Source organism: Anguilla rostrata, chromosome 3 (assembly GCF_018555375.3).
Source record: "Anguilla rostrata isolate EN2019 chromosome 3, ASM1855537v3, whole genome shotgun sequence".
NCBI classification, from domain to species: Eukaryota; Metazoa; Chordata; class Actinopteri; order Anguilliformes; family Anguillidae; genus Anguilla; species Anguilla rostrata.
The window spans coordinates 63,301,626-63,319,661 of NC_057935.1; positions in this window are offsets into that span (position 1 = coordinate 63,301,626).

An 18,036-nucleotide genomic window follows, 5' to 3' on the forward strand; every position below is an offset into this window, starting at 1 on the left:
TGTCCTCCTGTGCTTCTCTCTTGATCAATACAGTAAAGAGGGAAACAGAAGGGAAGAGTGAAATATGGAAAGATGGGAATGAAAGAGAAGAAGAGCGGGTGCTCGCTGCAGTGGTGTGACATATGGAGGCCTTCCCAGGGCCCACGTTCCCATATGCGTCCTGCACCCCTCGGCTCCCTGGCACCCACAGGATAATAATCGGAATAATCTGGGAATTTCATGGAATTCCAATGAAGAGTCAGGATGCCTTAGGGACAGAGATCCCGCAGAAAGAAGGGGTGGGTTGGGGGAGTGGTTTGGGAGTTGGCTTAGGACAGGGGCTATGGGGAGATGTTGGGAAAGAAGGGTTATGGGGGATGGGGGGTGAGGGAGGGGTGCAGATGGTCAGCAGTGTTTACAGAAAACAGGTGCCTGAACGTTCAGGAGGGGTTCAGCAAGGTCACCGTCTCTCACGTTCCCTGCCTGATGCGTTCACTGTCCCCCAGGGAGGAGCTTCCATTTTGTCACACTCAGAAACACTGCTGATTTTTAAACGTATTCCAAATTTGCCCGAGCAACTCATAAAAAATAAATAAATAAATACGATTCTGGACAACAAGTCTACAAGCTAGATTTCAGCAGCCTGCTTAATTCTGTTTGTGCCAGAAGGATGGTTTAATTTGCATGTGATTATTGTTTGGATGCATGCCAAGACAGCATGCTGGCAAAAGTATCAAAGAAAAGTGGAAGTAATATAACTTATTAAGGAAAATAAATTAACTTCCCCATTTCAAATGTTATGATATGTTGTGTTATTTCCCTGAAGGGATGTATTAAAAGAGTATTAAAAAAGACCTCAGTGGCGAAAATATATGATCAGATATCTTTGAACGTATCCACTGTAGGTACAGTACCTAACTTATACATAATTTTGAGCTGCTAAAGAAATGTTATGACATTTGAACATTCCAGTAATTATATTACCTGCTTCCTCTTTGATATTAGTTGGCTGAGTAAATGCCATGGGCTATGTGTGTTGTTATAAAAAGACCAGCAGGCCATGCTTAATAAATATATCAAGTGTTTTTGAAGTGCAAATGGTATCTGGGTGTCAGAATTAGGCAATGCAATGAAATTTAATTAAATTTAAGAGGAAATGTAGTACTGCATTTGCAGTTATTGAAGTTTCAGGATATTTCTTTTCCAAGCGTCTTATCCACCGTGAAATCGTACAAGCCGGAGCAGCACAAGTTTTTGCTCAGTGAAAAATTTATTGCAGGGAGGTAAATTTTTCATAACCCCATTTCAGAGGAGCTCTGATGGTATACTGTACATGGTATCAAGCCCAGACTGACTGTTCTTCGAAATCTTTGCAAGTCTTCCCCCAAAACGTACACACAAAACAAGCACATGCAGGCAAGCGTGCATGCATGCACATGCATATACCCATGCACATATGCATGCACCCCATGGCGACACACACAAATGTACGCATGCATGCCCGTGCAGGCAAATGCATCCTCACGCGCACAGACATACATGCGCTTGTACATGCAGTCACCCATGCACACACACCTTGAGAAGTTGCCGAGAGCTAGCCTTGCTCCTTGCGGGTCATAAGTCCACGCAGGATTTATTGAAGCTGCAGATTGGGGTGTCAGAATGAATGATGCTCGTATGGGGGTGGGGTGGGGGGGTGCTTAGGGTGAACGTACTGGTGCCATGCTGTTTCCATGACAGGTGCTCGGGAGTACAGCAGTTCCGTCCATCACTGAACACTCACCCATTAAATCCACTCGCTTATGGAGGCATTAGTAATCACACACATGTACAGTGCATGTAACACCTCACAGATGATCAGTACAACTGGGCTGAACGTGTGAGGTTTTCACCTTCAGCCTTGGACATGCTGGAGAGGATCCCTAATGAGGAGAGAGCTACAAGCTTCACACCAGCGTGCTTAACACTACTCAGTCCGCTTGCCTCTGCGGTTTATTAAACCCAACGTTGCTGCCAGAATGCAGAAACACTCGACGGTCCCTTTCTTTCTGTTCCATCCACGGCCTGTCTCTCCGGCGGTCTGAAGAGCGTTGACTTGAATCGAAATGAGCTCCCTGCGCTCGTCCCGTACTTTTCCACCGTACCTGGAACCATGCTGGGTGTCTGTGATCCAAGCCGGCATCGCCTGCAAACCTTCCTCTCTGACCCCTGAGTGGACCAGGCGCCAGGCAGGCGGGACTAATGGACTTAATTGACCATGCTGGTTGTTTGGGGGGGGGTGGGAGGTGGAACACCTTGATCCGTTCAGCACCTTGTTTGTTGTGGCGGCTTCACCTCCGTCCCAAAACCCAAACCCCCTCCCCTTCGCCCCTGGTGTTACGTGCGAGCGAAAGACCAGCTGGGCGACATTTATTTTTCGCTTGCCTTTTTTAAAAGCGCGAACCTGCTCCTCATCCTGTGATTGGGGGGCAGCGTCCCCGGGACAAATCCAGAAGTGGCCCGTTCCACAGGAACCTGCCAGGCCCCCTCTGGTCCCGTCTGGGACCATGGGAGCTGGCTGGGGTGTTTTTCAGGGTAATCAGGTTATTTGTTATTGTCAGGATGTTGATGCATGGAAGATATTTCTGTTTGTTTTGCAAATGTATTTGTTTCCTTCAGTGTAAACAATTAGAGAGATTTCCGCATGTGGGACAAGCCAAGCAGGCCCTGCCGCTGCAGCTGGGTAACGCCACGGTACAGTAATTGAGTCATCAATCATTTCCCTCAGCCTCCCCCTTAAAAACACCTTGACAATGTTCCCTGGGTTTTTTTTTTTTTTTTTGCCCGTGGTCATGGTGACAACACTTAACGCTGACATTTTTTGCTCGGGGATGAAGCATGAAATAAAGTGACTTTGTCGGCATTTAGGTTACAATTATCTCTAAACAGAATAATAAAAACATTTTCTTGGGCAGAACTGTGCATTATTTCATCGGTGCTCATCCCTTAGGTTAAAACTGTGAGTCGTAACTGGTTAAAAGGACTGTGGCCTTTTTGCCTTTTGGCCATCTTTGCTGTTTGCCCTTTAGAGTCACGACCAGAGACAGCTGCTTGTTTATCCTGCAAGGATGTAACTTTAGTTTGAATATTGGGGGTGGGGGGTGGTGAAATCTATAGACCCCGAGAACTGCAACCATGTAGGGGGTCCAGGGCATACCCCCCTGGAAGAAATCTTTAAACTCTTCTAATAGAAAAGCTGTGAAATGCTCGTTTTGGGTAAAATTGTACTGATCTGTATATCCCAATCACAACATTATATCTCCATCTTTATTCTATGAAATTATTTTTCTCATCATCATTCTATAGTATTGGGGGGGTTATTTGGCCTTGTGGGGATGTAACCCCCTGATTCCTCCCATATATTATGCGCTTGTTAACCTGATAGTATGACACTATACCTTGGCTGTTTTTTTCTGTTTTGCAGCTCATTGGCGTAAAGGACATGCTGTCTAAACAGTTGCTTTTCAAAGTTATGATTTCACTCTATTGCTATGCCTTACAAAAGTCTCCTTTCAACAGGTGCCCATGTTAAACTGTCTGGCACCCACTTAAATCCGGTTGAAAAAGTGTATTTTCATAACAGGACCCAGGTTGGTTTCAGAGTTTTAAAATGAAAACGCGTTGAGGAATGCATGCTCATTTCTGCAGGGTAACTGTCTGAGACCCTCGGCACATTTGTCTTTTAAATGGTTTTCCTTTGCTGTTGGCTCTTCTCTGTTTGCCAGCCGATGGTTCGATGTCTTTAAAGCCCTGCATTTCAGTCCTCAGAGGACATGAAGCAATTACGAGCAATTTTTTGAGCTTTTAACTTAAGATCGTCTCTAACAATCACCATGGTGATATCAAATGTGATTAAAGTCAGAAAGGCAAAGTGCAAATCCTTTTCTTTCTAATAACACTTTGATAGGGAAAAAGCAGGCTTTTTGTAATTTGCAGATAAATGCTTCTCGCCATTTTCCATTTCTTTCATGTTGATCCTGCCAACAGTTAGTGGTGTTCTTACTGTTATGCAATTAGAGATGCTATGCTGGTGGTCAAAATTTAATAAGAATGTATTCGTTTAACTTTGATTTACAAATAAATGAAATAATGTATTTTTCTTCACAAACATGCTGATGTCTGTCAGACTGTGTTGGCGAAGAGAAAAATAAGCTCTTATTTGTTCGTCAATGTTAAAGATTAATTTTGATGAAGCCAGGTTTTTTTTAAGGAGTCTCAAGAATGTTCCAATAAATTATCTTCCACGGTGTGACTTGTACCAACCCCATCCTCCCGAATTCCGATCTCTTTGTTTTCTGAGCCTGGGTTGGGGGAAACGGGGTAAAGAGGCGTTCATTAAATGAGGCTCCTGTTTACTTAACGTCTTTGGAGGGTCCTCCTCGGCCTTCGCACCTGCCACATGGGCCTTGGAATTCCAGCACGCCCACCCCCGAAAGGATGTGCTGCTCCTGGAAAATATGCCCCCGCCGAAGACCGTCAAAAAAGTAGCGTAGCGCAGCGCAGCGCGCATCGAGGAAGCGGCTCGGAATGTCCGCCTGATCACCACTTCCATATCCACGCCACGGGCCAAGAATCCTGTCATTCCAGCGTTGTTCAGATCCTCCAGTGGATTTTCCCTGATATTGAGCACCTGTGGAGTCAATATACTCTCCCCATTGTTCTACATAATGAGTGTCGGGGTTGGGGGTGGGGGTGGGGGGGTGGTTCCCTTTGTTTTGACTGGAATTGCTTGTCTAGGTTTCAAGGTGGTCAGTTCAGTAGCTGGGGTGTGATGCACGTGCATGTGCACACAAACATACATATACACACACACATGCACACACATGCACACACACACACACACACACACACACATATGCAGACACAGACACACGCACACATCTGTAGATTCAGGCATCACATGCACTGCATCAAAATGGATAGCAACCCAGCAGACGCCCTAGCAAAAGTCACCCCTAACTGTGTAATCTCAGGTCAGGACATGCGGGACACCAGTTGTGCTAGTGAGTGTTGTTATGACACTGGCAGTCTGTAGGGCCAATGCAGATCTGTAACACACCTTTACAGACATAGAGGAATGCTGTGCAGGGGAAAACATGCCTCCGAGCTGCCAATCAAGAGTCCCCCCGTCTCCCCCCACAAGTCAGTGTCATTTTCAGAATTCCATTCAGTTAGAACCCAAACTTAGACATACATGCACTTGGCAATGCCGGGCACTGTGGGCAGGCCCAACTGGACCGCGTTTCAGAGCTTGCGCACCCTGCATTACTCTTCGATCTTGGAAGGAGTCCTCCCTTAATCCCCCGCGCGCACGTTACTCGTGCAATGATCGTGATGTATTGTACCATTACTCTCGCCGGGTTGGACCAAAAAAAGCCGAGCGGCGAATGACCATTAAGGCGCGAGTAATGTAATGTAAGCAGTCCTCGGAGGGGCGGAGGAGGGAGTCCATTACCGCGCATAAATCACGCGGCGGGATTAGCGGCCGAGACAGGCTCACTGGACCCATCGCCGGCTGAGGCGCGGCCCGTCGCCGTGGAAGCGGCTCCCCCTTTAAGCTCGCCGGGAGTCACAGTAGCGGGGCGATAGCTGTGCGGGACCTGTCGGGAATCTTTTTTTGGTAGCTTTGAGTGCGCTTACGCGCGCTTCTTAGTGCTGAGTTTGAGTGCGCCGCTAATGCTCGTGGATATACACCGGCGTGCTGCCTTTCATTGCCAGCTTCGTTTATGTTCCCCTTAATCCCCGCTTTTCTCTCTTAAGAGCAGCCTGGAGTTCAAGGGTCAAATGAAAATGGAAGATTTGGCGTATGAACGTATACGTAAATTCAGATATGTTTGTCATTTTAATTTATAACTTATGAGAAATATACAGTATTATCAGAAATGAGTAAAGCTCCGTCTAATGTATAAATGCTGCACGTATAGCCGAAAACAGAACACATTTTTTTTTTAATCTTTAAAGGAAAATATTTTTCCATCAAGGGAGTGTTCTATAACTGCTGTGGCAGCGTGGTGGAGTGGTCAAGGAATTGGGCTTGTGAAACTTGCACGTTCAAATCTCATGTGGGGAAATGTTATTGTACCCTTGAAACATCTAGAAACGCTGTCATCTAAAACGCTTCAGTGAATTTACTGCAGTGTCGAAGGACAGTATGTAAATAATATAAGCTGTGTTGCTGTGGACAATGGTATCTGTGAAACAACAATAAGAATAATGAAATAGTGACCTAAAAGGAACTCTAAAAGAAATACCTACAGACACCACTGTGTCTATAGGTATTTGCTCCATCCATGCGCTACACCACATCATTTCAGTAATTATTTTACCATCTTGGTTCAGGAAGTAAGCTCATTAGTGAAATCAGGTGATTAGTGCATGGATTGAGCAAATATCTGCTGACACTGCAGCTGCAGGACCTTGAGTTGAATAGCACTGTCTTCATGTACAAAAGAAACCTGCTCCCTCAGAGTTGGACTAAGGGTACCCAGTGCAGGTTTTCGTTCAAGCCCAGCACTAAAAAAAACATGATTTAGCTAATCAAGGTCTTGATTGAAGACCACAGTTAGTTCATTAGTAGAAATGGGTGCCGTAGTGCTATGCTAGAACTCCTGCAGTTAGAGTGGACAGACCAGCTTAAGGCTGTCACAGTGCGAATGAGTTAGAGCCATCCTATCCCCACCAGCCAGCCCGTAGAGCGTTAAATCCTGCAGGATATTCAAGGAGGTGCTGAAAGGTTAGATGTACAATCAGGAAATTCTCTCTTATGGCTAAACTCCCCCCTGTGGGTGTTTAGATTCCCATGATAGATGTTGTCCTGCCTTTCTCCTTTCCTCCAAAGTCCTGAACTAACAAGGCCCCCCCAACAGTGTTGTCTTAGGAGTACAACTTTTTCTCTAGGGCGTTTCAAGGAGATCTGTGAGAGCTTTACTTTGTCTCAGCTCCGTTTTTATTATTTTAACTGAGAAACAGAAGACTTTCTGCTTCCGCCGACTTCATCTTCACACGATTCTGTTCTCACAGTTTGATTGATTATTTTAGACCCGCGAGACGTTTACAGTTGAACTACTCCAGCTTTCGGATGATGTAATCAGCTAAATGTACTTAAGAGCCACACTTTCTAATTAGCAGTCCTAACCTTGGGCTAATTATCCCAGAGCTGGCAGGAGAGCTGGGAATAAGTGTGTGTTTAGGAGGCTGTTTCTTTCTTGAAGACTTCAATCGTGTTCAATCAGCATTCTCCACGCTGTCCGAGCGGGAATAATGCAATAATCTCGCCACGCGCCATTAACATCCAGATCCGCATTAACCTCGCAAAGTTCTCCGAGGGATCCCTGTGGCCATAATATTTACACAGCATTCAAATGCAAACATACGTCCCTGCCCCCCCATTCCCCGCGACACTACTTTCCGAATGTTGTGTCAATATTGTTTGAAACAACACAATTTGAGACTTCTTTCATTTTTTTTTGCAGCAGGGGTTTGATGGTGCAGCGATCATTACCGCAGCAAAATGTCAAGTTATTTTTCTTCTTTCTTTTTTTTTTCCCCTGCACAGTTGCGATGACACTTTGAACTTTAAGGCCATGCGAAGATCGGCTGTATGGAAGGACACACAGCATAGGACAGGGGAAACATTAGTGTCTCTGTAAAAAGTTAGATGAGGGAATAGTGTGAGGCAATGGCACGGGAATAAGAGGTGCCAGGGATATAATGGTCTAAAAATAGCACTTGTCACCAGAGGGGAGAAAGAAAAATGTTTCCAGGGGTCAGAGCTAACGGGCAGGCAGCGCGTTTGATATGCGCAGGATGATGTGTGAGTGTGTGACGGTTGATGGGTTGCAATTGTGCACGAACACCCTGCTAAAATGAAACAGCACGGACAGGCCATGACTTGCTCCTGGGGTGTTTATTTTTGTCCGCAATGGCTTTATTAAAAAATAAAAAATAAAAAAAATCTCTTGTGTCTTGATATTGCCTTCCAGGTTTCTGTTTTCTGTCAAACCTGGGGCACTGCAAGAGAACACAGCCTGTCGTGGCTGCTGTAGCTTGGAGCGTTATTAGTCCAAAGTCCGGTTTCATTTCTGACCATTCCTGCTTTTTATTTTTTCAATAGTACTTATTTCTGCTTCATAAGGATTAATTTTAAGTACACCTGACTTGACTAAGCTGGCATTTCAGATTCAAATCAGATTCAAAATAGTTTTTTGTTCACGGATGGTAAGAGCTTGCTTGGACTGTGAGGCAGTGTGAGGCATTATAATCACTAGATAGTCTCCGTTGCATTAACACATTTTAACCCCACTCAACCCTATCTTTGCCCCTGCAGAAGTGTGTTCTCTTTACCTTTGTGGGAGGCTATTCTGATAACACTGTGTCCACTGCGTAAGAGAGGTCATAGCTGCACAGGGTTCCATGAACACAGCCCAGAAAATGGAGGTCATAGCTGCACAGGGTCCCATGAACACAGCCCAGGGAAGGGAGGTCATGGCTGCACAGGGTCCCATGAACACAGCCCAGAGAAGGGAGGTCCCACAGTAGCTTCACAGTGTCCCATTGAACACAGTCCAGAGAAGGGAGGTCATAGCTGCACAGTGTCCCTTCAACACAGCCCCCTCTCTGCTCCTGTTTCTCTAAGAGCAGGGCCCATGCTTCCCCAATGAGCAGGCAGCTCTTGATTGACAGGCTTGGCACTCAGCCATCTCATTGTGTGGAGGCTCTAGCCAACATTCGTGGAGCTCTTGAAAGGTGTCAGATGTGAAAAGGAGAAAATAACTTCTCGCTTTAGTGCTGGCTGTCTTTTGTTCAGCTGCTGTCTGTTAGCATAAGCTCAGCGACATTATTCTCGAAGGTCGCAGGGGTCAATTCTGGTAGCGAGTAAATCCGCTGTCAAGCCTATTACAGCCTCTTGAATGTGCACACACAGGGTAGAGTAAAAAGCATGGCTCTGAAACCTAACACAATCACTTGATTGGTTGATTTATCTGGTGTTAGGCTGATATAAATTTTATTTTATTTTTTTAAATATAAACTAAGCAGTGGCAATGAAACTAGATCACGGTCACTTCTCTTTTGTTACTGCTATTCCCTATGGTTTTCCTGCAGAGATATTTATCTTATATGAGATTAGGGAGAGACGTAAGTAAAAAAAGTAGGAATTAAATAAATATTTGCCCCCCTAATCAAGTTCACGGGTCCAGCTAAACCATCTGAGCAGAATTCCATTATGTCCGGCACGGGGGAACACGTGCGCTTGTGTTTGTACAGTTGGCTCTGCGCTGGGGCCAAGGATTGCAGCGAAATTCCTCAGCAAAGGTTAACATCCGATTTAATCAAAGTGGAAAAATTTCCACCGGCTAATCAAAAGTCCCAAAAACAGCAACCTGTAAACAAGAAACCTCACACACACACTCGTAGACACGCATGCACGCACACACACACACGCACACACACGATACGTACGCTATGCTTTCAAAGAGGCAGGATGCTACTGCAGACTACTGTGGACATGTGGCCGATTGACTCGGCCAAAACAAAGTCAATCAGCCACAAAGTGAGGAAAGGGGACCGGCGGATAGGAAACGGACCAGTGGGGACGGGAGCGTGGCCCTGGCCCGGGAAAGCAGCCCCGGCTTCAGCCCTCCTTTCCTGTTGACCGCTTCCTCTATTTGTTTGTATATTTTCCCCCCTCACTTCCCCCCAAGACGATGTCCTCCCCTGAGGGCCCTTGGATCTTTTGGCCGAGTTTGGCAATCCTTTCTGCATTCCGGACGTTGTCGAAAAGGGCTATGGAGTGGGATGTCAAGGCTTGAGGTCCTGGAGGGCAACAATGCCTGCAGGTTTCCGTGGTTTCCTTTCAATCCGCAGTCGGTGTAGGCCTTGGAAACATGGTGTCTGGACAATTTGGCCCATCTTAAAATAAGCACTTAAGTGTTTAAGCACATCCAAAACCAGCAGACTCTGCAGTCCTCCCCCTGAACATCGCTCTGAGAGGACTGACGAAGCTGAGTTTATTGGCGCCTCATTGTGATACAGAATATACTTGATTTGACTTGAGACTCTTCGTTTATATCCTTCATTTCAAATGCATTCAGTCAGTGGAAACACCCATTTTGGTGCAGTTTGGCACAAAACAATGCAACTCCCAAGGATCACTTTCAAAAATCAGTTATCCTGACCCCTAACTGACCGACAGAAGCATTAGGATATTACTGAATGAAACTCTATTGTACTGTAGCCATCGTGCTTGAAGTTAACGTTATGTAACGTAAAGAACGGCAAACGGCAAAGTCCCAGAAATGAATGAACAGCTCAAAAGCTTTAAACAAAGATTTTGATGCCGAGGGGAGAAATTGTTAGCTGCTCTCTTGAATAGCACTCAGGCCTGCTGGGCCTGTGCACATTACTGAGCTTCAGGTTCATTCTGTCAGGAATCCAAACCGCAGGATCATTAGGCTCTGAGAAGCTAAACGAAGCCTTACAAGGTGGCCGTGGGCCTAGAGTCTCCAGAAACATCAGTAAGGAAACCAATCAGAATGAGCCCGTCTCCCATCTTTACCCAATCGCTGCCCTTTGTCTCTCCAGGCTTGGCTGAAATTCTGATGGCCGTGACAGGTGCATCATGGTCTGGCCCCGGGGCCAAGCTACGCTGTCCCTCACTGGCAGGTCTCTCCGTTACAGTAGGTCCCGAGCTCAATAAATTCTAACGCACTGAGAATGTAAGTTTGGAATGGTACGCAGGCTTCCTGGTCACGGCCAATGAAAATAAGCCCTTTCATATGCTTGCTCATGTCTCCAACGATTGCACATTCATCTGAACCCAAGATCATCTCGCTGAGCAGACACACAGAGAAATGATGCACACTCGAGGCTTTGAGAGGAAGTGATATTGATTTCTCTCCCCCTCTTCCAGTGAACATGAGACATTAACTTAGTGAGTCTATGCAGGTACATACCATTGACGTTAAAACAATGCCTTTTACTATTTATTTATTTATTTATTTATTTGAGGGAGCTGATGCAAATGCACATTCGCGTACTGGAATCACATTTGAATATGGCTCGTGCCATAGCATGCATCTACAACAACCGTCCACGCATGGGATTTCAGGACAATGAGAAAAGGAAAGAATGAGAAAAAATAAAAATGTAAAAATATAGAAGAAAAGGCTGATGAATATGCAGAACGGGCATGTAGGCCTGTGAAGGTGTTGAGTGTGCATTTTTTCCGGCTCTTTGTTGCTTTGCATGTCTAATGGATATTCAGCTTCTTTTCATCTTAGTCCCTGAATTGAAGAATACAGAGCGGAGCGGGACATACGATTCATAATTCAATTAGCTCCCCCTCGTCTCGCTGAGTGCTTGGCGGGGTGAATGTTCGCAAGCACCTTTGGCAAGGTAGGCAGTGCCCTGAGAGGACCGGAATGCAGACCGCACTGTTTGTGTGCAGATGGGGGTTCAGCTATCGTCCCCGGTGAGTGCCCAGGGTCCACACCACCGGGCTTCGAGGGGCGGAGACGGTTCATGGCAAGGGGAGCTCGGGGAAGGACTCGGGAGTTTGTCACCCCTCACCCAGTTATCTTTGACTGGGTGAGCGGGTGCATTGTCTCACCAGCTTTCGCTGCCAACGCACCCGCGTCTCACCGAACTGCCTCTCGTGCCGTAAATCCAGCCCCCGGGGCCATGATCACATGCTGCCCCTGTCCTTGACTGAGGCAGCGATCCTGAGCCGGCTGAATCTAGGACAGGGCTGGGTGGGGGGCCAAAGCAAAAGGGAGCACAAAAAAACGGGGAACAGGGTCGTCTTGGGCAGTTTTGTATTTGACTTAACCTGCAAGTTTTATTTATTAGCAGTGTGAAATTAACACACACTTTCTGCCCAACAAGTAGGTTCATTGGGTGGGGTGGGGTGAGGTGGGGTGATATGTTCTTCGCCCTCTTGATCAGTCGTCCACTTCCATGTCTTGTTTGATGAAGGGAAGCACGGCTATGCCCTGCTGCTTAAGCCATTATTTAATCGCCAAGCTCATACCATTTCAAAATGGCATCCTGCGCAATTAACATCTCGCACAAATCAGGAATCTGGATGAAACCGAAAGGATGCCGTGGTATTTACGGATTCTGTGATTAGCAGCTGTTTATTCTATAGAAGGTTCCCGTGGGGAAAGAGGAATTATCGGGGGTTATGGGATGACAAAGGCTTTGGGTTTCCTTTGCTCACGATCCGTGCACAATGGAGTTGGACGAGAGCCACCTTCACTGGCACAGGCGCGAGACCCCTGCCAGTCATCCCCCCCCCGCTCTCTTACAGGGGAGCTCGTAATTTTAACATTCACGTCACATTTCTCACTCTGGAGGCTCACATGCACACGGGCAGGGGCTGGCATCATCTCGCTCGGTGCTGCAGCTGGCAAGCAGCCGCTGATTAGCAGCTCCGCATGTTGCCACAGCAGCAGCATTATGTTCTGTAAGAGATAATTAGGGAATGGAAAAAAAACGGTGAAGGTGTGGTGCCTTTCACCTGCACCTCTGCAGTCTGTGATATCCTTGAAATGAGAATTGTTTTCCTGGCTTTGATGTCCATTGTCCTGTATGTATGTGTGCATGCATGCATGTGTACATGTATGTGTGTGTGCAACACTTTATCTGAACAGTATGTTAAAAAAAACCAACATAAAGCCTGCATAATGTTATCATAAATAGTGTCACTAGTAGCACTGTGATAATGTGTGCTGTAATTAAATTTGATTGTTTTGAATATATTTTGTAAAAATTCTGTATATTATTCCAGTGTGGAGCTTATGCATAATTTTTAACGCAATATTGTAAAATGTATTACACTGTCATGACAGGATTTGACAGGTGTTATGTCATAAGTATAACAGTGTTATGAATAACATAGGCTTAATGGGATATAGTTCAAGTTGTATTTCCATTCATCTCGTGTATTATCCCTCTCCAAACTGTCATATCGTGGTCCATTGTTCTTTTTCCTTTTTGATTCCTTCAGCTACTTTCAGAGCTCCCCCCGTTACCCAGAATCCACCACTTTATTGAAGCTGAAATTTACAATGGATGCTACTTTCCTGACCCACTGTTCTTTATCAAAGCCCACACTCTCTCCTCAGTTGAGAAATGTTCCAAGCACACTTGCCGGTATTATTTGGTAATTCAGTTGATTGGAGTGCAGCACAGTTAGGTCTATCGTACTGTGCTGGCTGCGGGGCTGTGGATGCTCTATGTAGCTTGCAAGCCAACAGTCCTCCAGAGACACGAAGCTTGGTTATATAAGATTCCTCTGTTTGTGAATGGCAGAAAGTTTGATCCATCCGGCATAATATCCCCCTGCCACACTTGCATACATACATACATTCATACAAACAGACATGCATAGATGCATAGATACATACATACATATCCTCCCCCGACACACACTTTTAACTTGGTATCTGTCTCAGATGCCTTCACATTCTCTGAGACGAGAGTGTGGTCAGTATCAAAGCCAGCATGTCCATCGATCAGGTGGAAAGACTGACAGCTGACATCACCCAGATGTCCCAGCAGTGTTTGTTTTGTTTTTACCAGCATTCCTTGTGGGGGAGTAAACCCCCCCTCCCCCCCCCACCTCCAACTCATTCACTCACTCGTTCAGTCAGTGATAAAATGTCCCTATTCCAGCTGGGCCAATGCCAACGCATTAGAAAGTGCTGTCTCCCATTATCTCTCATCTCTAGTGAAGCCAATGGAGCAAGCAATAGGGTAGTCATACAGCTGTGATTACCAGGAGGTTACACTCCTTTGCTTTTAGTGTTTCAACTTTCTTTATTTCTTTTCCAGAGCTGAATGATCCTATTCCTACCGGGATTTTACTGTTCAAGATTATTCGGTACCATCAGACACTGACACAACTTGACCTGCACTACAATATGGCCCGTTTTTTTTAAAAACTTTATTTGTCCCAATTTCATGAACTCCAGGTGAGCTTTGGACCAGGTCAAGAATCATCCCTTTTGGCTCACTCTGCAGGGTGGTACAAAATAGGCCAAGGAGTGGGAAGTGCGTTTGTGTGTGTGTGTGTGTATGTGTGTATTGTGAATTTGTGGGATGACAGATCAGGGTGTTTCTATTCTATTTAGATGTGCCTTCCATAAATAAACAGTGCAGTGCGGTGGAGAAAGTCCCCTGCTTTTATGTATCTGTGGCCAACACAACAAAGAGAAAAATGGTAAGATCTAATTTATTTTTCCCTTAAGATGGAGGTCTCTGTCCTACTTATGAGAGTGGATAAAGATGCTGTGCTGTTATTGTATTGTTCTTAAATGTAAGCTTTAAGCTTGTGCATGTTTCAGAAGTACCAGCGCTATCACAAAAAGTGCTGATGTGTGTGTGTGTGTGTGTGTGTATATATATGAGTGTAGGCCTTGACATTAACTTTTTGGCTCACCAGCCACGGAGAAAGTTCACATGTTGGATCTTTAGTCTGATTGGTTATCACACCATGGTACTGTCTTTCCGGTCACTCCACCCTCTTGCTTCGCATCGCTAGCTATCCCAGCATTCCTTGCGGCTATGAAAACTCAGCTCCCATTGAAATGAATGGAGGCGATTATGAAGTCACTTCCTGTCGGAGGATGTGTGGCTTTACCTTTATCAAGCATAGGCTACTCCCAGCAAAACGCAAGAAAGCGAAGTGGATGGGCCAATGGGATGTGCACAAAGTGTCAACCCAGTGTTTATGGGAGTTGTAGTATTATGTTGTATCAGCTTGAATGGAGTTAATTATTTCAGATACCTTTTCTAAACTACAATGTTTCTTTCTTAGAAAATTCTACTAAAAGATCACCTGCCAAAGTGGCTAGTAAAAGTGATGGAGTTACATACCACTGCTGAATCCTACCCGCATTTGGCTGGTGGCGGGTGTCAAGCCCTGTGTGTGGGGGGGGTAGGGGGTGGGGGGGTGGGTGTGTGTGCATGCATGTGTATAGGGGGGCTGGGGGGTAAAATCATAATGTTGAATTTCTGAAAAAAAAGAAAAACCAGCAGTGCCTTGGGAATCAACAAGCTCATGGGAATTTTCCCGAGCATCACATGTTGTGGACAATTTCAGAGGCAGTGGGTTTAGTCAGACGATTGGCAGAGATGTACTATTACACCACTGAAGAGGAGCGCCTGGTGTCACTGGTCCATGCATTCGGTTATCATATTTCTACCCTTCATATGCCGTCTCCGACTCCTTCTCCACCTCCGAGCACAATCTGGTTTTCATTCTGCTTATTCTTCCCATTTAAAATTCTCTGACCTTTCCTTTCTCACTCCTGTATTGAGAAAAATGCATGTCGTTATGCTTGAGAAAAAAGAAGAATGAGTTATTTTGCATTGTGGAATCGGCCCGAGATCTCTAATGCACTCAAGATGTTGCAATTTGGCGGACGGATCGGGGCACACATGAAAAGAGGGTGATTTTGATTCTTTTTTCCAGAGCGGCGCAATCAGGTCTCTCTCCTCTTATACTGTGGGCCACGGGAATACACTAGCGTGAGCTCTGAAAGACATGGTGCCTCAAAGAAAATGGAGAATCATTTTTTCTTGAGCACACCGAGGCCGATTCAATTATTGTTACTGGGCGTAAGAAAGAAAATTTAAAAACAAAGCAAAGCAGCCAGGCCAAGATGGAGAAGAACTTCCCTAATCTAAGGGAAACTGTTTTAGCTGCAGTTTGTTTCCTGGGGGACCCGGAATCCGACAGTGAAAATGAAAGCAGACACGGAGTGAAGAAATGATACGGTGGAGAGAAAGGCAACCGTGCCGTGGCTGTTTACTCTTGTCAAACAGCAAGCGCCGGCAAACTCTGGCCCTGGGACTCACATTACGTGACTGTGGTCACAAAGCTCTGAGATTAGCGACGGACGCCCCCAATGCCCCCACTGACCGCTCTCTCTCCCACCCTACTGAACGCTCTCTCTCCCACCCTACTGAACGCTCTCTCTCCCACCCCACTGACCGCTCTCTCTCCCACCCTGCCAGGTTAAATACACAGAGCGTGGGCCAGCGCTGGGCCCGTCGGCAAAGATGCTTGAGTATCCCCAGATACTCGAGCTCTGTGTTCTAATTGAAAGTTCAGCCTCTCAGATGAAGCGAATACGTTCCTAATTTAACGCATCTTCTAATAATTACAGTAGTTGAAGTACAGTACTGTGGTACTGGACGTTCGGTGCTGTGCTACAGTGCAGGCGTTAAAAAGCGGAGAGCCGCTGGACAGGAAGAGCGCAGGAGTGGAGTATCTGGAGGCTCCGTGCGTGATCTCCGCTGCTGCCGTCTCCACGGCCGGCCTCTTCTCGGCGTCCTGCGTCTGCGGCGTTTGCGCCGTGATTTATGCGCCGCTGACAGGCCCAGACCGCCCCCCCCCCCCCCCGGTGTCCCCCGCGCCATCACGCAAAGCACAGGGCGCAGCGCGCGAGATCCGTTCCATTGGCGGGGGCGACGGAATACGTACATCCATAGGGTCATGTCGAAATCTCCAGGCGACTGGCCGTGGAACACGGAGCAGACAAAACACGAGGTGCTAGGGGGGTGGGGGGGGGGGTCCCCCGGTCCCCCGGTCCCCCGGTCCCCCAGTCCCCCGGCCCCGCCAGCTTACATCTTTATGTCCTCCTGGGTCTAACAGACGACTAACAGAAAGTCTTTGACACGTCCGCATGGTAACAGGCAGGTGCAGATCTTACTGGCGACAGTCTGGAGAGAGCGAAGCACGGCGCATTTGGACATGAGTAACTGATTTACAGCTTTGTTTTGCCTCTCCCTGTAAGCCTTGCTCGGAGGTTACTGTAGATTGCGTTAGTCTCGGTGGTGTTTCGGGGGGGAACTCTGCTGGATTTGCGCTCCATGGGCAAGCAGCGCTGGCAGCATACGGCAGCCCTGGATAACCTCCCCACCCAGGTGTTGCCACTTGCCTCTGTCTACAGCTGCTGTGCTTTTCAAACGGCTTCAGCTCACCCCCGGAACGCCAGGAGCGGTTGCCAGGGCTACCATTTATTAATATCTATCCATAACTTCATTCAAGGGGAGAAAAATGCACAACATCTGTGACAGGAATCTCAGATTGTGTGTGGCAATGCCATTCACTTACCTGTGCTAAGGCTTGATGGGGAGACGGTTCAGGAATAATGTGTGTGTGTGTGTGTGTGTGTGTTTGAGACATGGAGAGCATGTATGTGTGTGACCATCTGTGTTCAACATATATAAATGGAAGGTATGTGCCCATTGTATAATCCATGAGAATATATGCTGTCCACTAACTCCCCCTGCTGTCATTCATGGACTGTGCAGCTACCGTACTTTTGTTCTAAGTTACTGTAAAAAAAAAAAAAAAAAAACAGATTAGATGGTAGCAGAGAAATTACTTGGCTCTTTAATAGGCATTTCCCTCTTCCACTATTTACAAGTAGGCTACTACAATTAACGTAATGGTAATGTGAAATTTAATCACTGGTAATTATACATCGGAGATATAAAATAGGCAATATTACTATGGTCAGAAACTTCACATATTGTATTCTTTACAATAAATAATGGCAATTATAGTTAATTACCATTTTATTCATTGGGGTTTTATGGCAGTAGACAGTACTTTTTTTTCACGATATGTACTGTTGAATAATTTTAGTGGAACTAATGTGCCCCCTCCTGGTTAGCCAAAGACACTCAGGGAACAGAGCCTTTCATTTCCGGAGTTCGTCCGGTTTTCTTTTAAACCCTAACCAATCCCCCAGTCTTTTTCATTCTGTGTTAATGAATATAGTACATTTGAGGGAAAGAACATCCTTGTATGCATGTCTCCCATTCATATGAATCATAAACCCTGGGACAGATTTCATAACTGAAAGGTAATCTGCGGCCACTGCTCCACAGATAACGAACTGTTTTCGCTTAACGCACAGTAAATGATTTCATATTGTATTCTGTACACGGGGAGTTATTGAACCATTAATATTTTTCCATTCCCCCAACAGCAGATGGTGGATT